Source organism: Populus euphratica, unplaced genomic scaffold, assembly GCF_000495115.2.
Source record: "Populus euphratica unplaced genomic scaffold, PopEup_1.0 scaffold96.1, whole genome shotgun sequence".
In the NCBI taxonomy this organism is placed as follows: domain Eukaryota; kingdom Viridiplantae; phylum Streptophyta; class Magnoliopsida; order Malpighiales; family Salicaceae; genus Populus; species Populus euphratica.
The window spans coordinates 643,887-647,178 of NW_011499978.1; the positions used below are offsets into that span (position 1 = coordinate 643,887).

General features: G+C 27.6%; 1 protein-coding gene across 2 annotated transcripts in view; it reads right to left on the reverse strand.

The window, feature by feature from the left end:
• LOC105139654 (bark storage protein A-like) overlaps positions 1 to 3,292 on the reverse strand; it is a 14,457-nt gene that overhangs the window by 10,527 nt on the left and 638 nt on the right. The gene's annotated exons all lie outside the window — the stretch shown is intronic.

Consider the following 3,292-nt stretch of genomic DNA (forward strand, 5'->3'; position numbering starts at 1 on the left):
ATTTTCAATTAATTCTTTTATAATGCTAAAAAGTGCGTTTAGATTGTGGATTGCTATAAGACAACTGTTTTTATCCCTTATTTTTTTTATAATTGTTTTGGAAACATTATACAATTGTGGCAGATGAACTTTTACTTTTCAATTCTAATATCCTCCTACATTATGTTTTAAATTTTGTGCTTTAACGTATCCCATTTGGTGTGAAACAACCCAAACTTGATATTAAAATCTATATTACAAAATAGAATTTTAATTTATAGTTTTCAAGAATTTGAAATAACAATGACTAAATTTAAAATTTAAAATAGCTTTTTTTTTTCATTGTTTATGGTTTTTAGTTTTATAATATATATATAAAAATCACTTTAGTCTTTAGAGCTTTTAATTTGCACATTTCAATTATAAACTTATTTATTTTTATTACATTTCAGCGCTTTTGATGTTGAGAGAGAAGAGATAAAGTCATTTCAATTTATTCAACTGCATTCCAACCACATAAAATTTTTATCTTGGTGTTAATGGGTTATCCTTAAAGAAAGAAGTTAATTGAAGATGATTTTTTTCTTTAAACATACTAGAGAACAATAACAACAACAACAACAATAGTACTACTACTAATAATAATAATAATAATAATAATAAAGAAAATGAAGAAGAAGAAGAAGTTGATAAGAACTTTGAGATGAAAGATCAATGTAAGGATTAGATAATGATAACAATAAATGTCAAGGTTAAATGATCCACTAATGGTATGTCAAATTGGTATAGTATAAACTCTTATTACTCAAATAGAAACCACATACAAAGGAGGTTCCAATCAGATTACAAATTGTTAACATGATTACATTAGTTATCTTATTCGATTAATGCTAATACTTGTAAATGTGGTTAGATATTTATGATTATAACTTATGTGAATAACAAATCAAGTTTCTGTCATAGCTCAGATGTCAGTTATACCATATAGTATGGGCGTTCAGATGTCAGTTATACTATATAGTATGGGCTATGAGAGTGCCAAGGATTTGTTGTACCAAGTGTTTGTTGTACCAAGTGTTATACAACATAAATCAAGATTAGTCATTTAACAAGTAAAGTATTAAAGAGTGAACAAGATAACAAATACAAAACATGTTAGTATCAAACATTAAGGTCCATATTGAGTTTATACTATACTTATTCTTACACCATTAGTGTAATTTTTTCGTCTTGACATAATAAACTTAACTAAACATAATGAAAGAAAGAAAAATAAATAAACAAAATAAGAATATAGATAAGATAAAAGTTAACTAAGTAAAGGAAAGAAAATGAAAAGTATAAACAAGATATTAATGAAAATAAAACTTAAGCATTACAAAAATACAAAAAGAGAAAGCAAAAACATGATTTTGATCTCGAGATCAAGATGCCAATATGCATGGCAAACTAATATCTTTATATAAATAATGTCATACAAGTATTGTAAATAATGGTCAACCTCACATATATAATTTCATTCCTTCAATTTAATTTAATTTAATTTATCTTTCTTTCATTTATTTACTTTTTTTTGGTTTTACAACTTTTTTCTCTTTATTACATTCTTTAGTTTTTAGTATCTCCTGTGCCCACCTTAGGAATTGGAAATATCTAGCTCTACCAACAGAAAAACAACATGAACTGTCAGAATTTAATTAAATAAAATACCGATGCCTCCTATTTCTTTTCATCGTTATTATTTTTAATTAAGGGTATTTTTTGGTGTGCGATAGATATTAGTTTTTCAAGTATTTTTTATTTAAAAATATATTAAAATTTATATTTTTTAAGTTATTATTAACATCAGTATATTAAAATAATCTAAAAATCAATTTAAAACTAATAAACAAATTTTAAAGTTTTTCAAAAGCGTTATTAAACTATAATGCAAAACAAAATCTAAGTTGTTTTCTAATAAAAGATTAATTATTTATCAAGATTCGTAAGAAATTACATGCATCGTAATTGCAAATACTCACTTCATTGGTTTGTTTTTGTATTTGAAATTATATTTAAGTATGTTTTAAATATATATGTATGACTTGAAGAAATATTATATTAATTACTTTTCTAATTATGACTATGACTTCATAACTGACCTTCGGTAGTAAACAACAGTACAAATTACTGTTTCAATTACTATAGATTCACAACAGTACAAATTACTGTTTCAATTAATATAGATTCACAACAGTACAAATTATCGTTTCAATTACTATAGAAATAAAGTCTTAAAGGCTGTGTGGTTTGCAAGAATTAAAAGAGATGTAATGATCAGAAAGTTAACGAGAAGAATATGCAATGAGAAAGTCTGGAATTGAGACTTTACTTGAAAAGAAATAGGAGGAGGCTTTGGCACAAGATGTCCGTCTAATTATTTCCATCTTGTTTTGTTTTTCTCTCTCTTGAAGTTTCTCCATTATCAAGATTTGAAGACAATTTTATTTATGAGTCTATTATCTATCTTTGTTCAAGATTTAGAACTTAACTATTTATTTTTTTTATTGAAAAAATTAAAACAAAAAAAATAGCATATTAATCGTTAAGTCAATGATCCGAGAGTATTAAGTAAAATTTGATTGTTATCACCATTTTATGTCTGATCAACAAAATTCTAAATTGATCCATCATCCAGTACCGGAATTAAAACTATGAACAGCTGAATACGTTATATAATGGAGAAAGTTCATAGCATTTTTATTCGAGTTTATTTAATTTAGTAGGCCAAACACAATTCAGTTCATTTGAGTGCAATCGGTCATCAATCTCTTTCATAGCACTCAAACGACCCAGAAGCAGATGCATAATCTCATCACTCACAAGCCAGACGTGGCGTAGGAATTGACTCAATGATCTTGGCTGCGGCAAGGAAAGCATTGTAGGAGGCCAAGTAGTTAATTTGCGATCCTGAACTTGCTTCACCTGGTACATTGGAAGCACCTCGTATCACGATGAAAGGCTTTCCATTTGATAAAGATGTCTGCAAATCAAATGACCAAACTAGTTAGCCGAACACATGAACTAGAGAAACTTTTCTGAGTTCAACCAAATTATTCCCTCTTACTAACCCAGGCTACAGCAGCGCTTTCTTGATCGGCAGTTGAGACGTTAAAAGCTTTGTGAAGGAAATCTCCATATGCTTTATTTTTAATGTAAGAATCAGAACTGGAGCCCTTAGTTCCAAACACAATCTTAGGCTTGGAAGGTAGGCAAACTTCATCGTAGCATTGGCTCAACTCCAAATCCTGCAAATCACAGAAATTATTCAAGC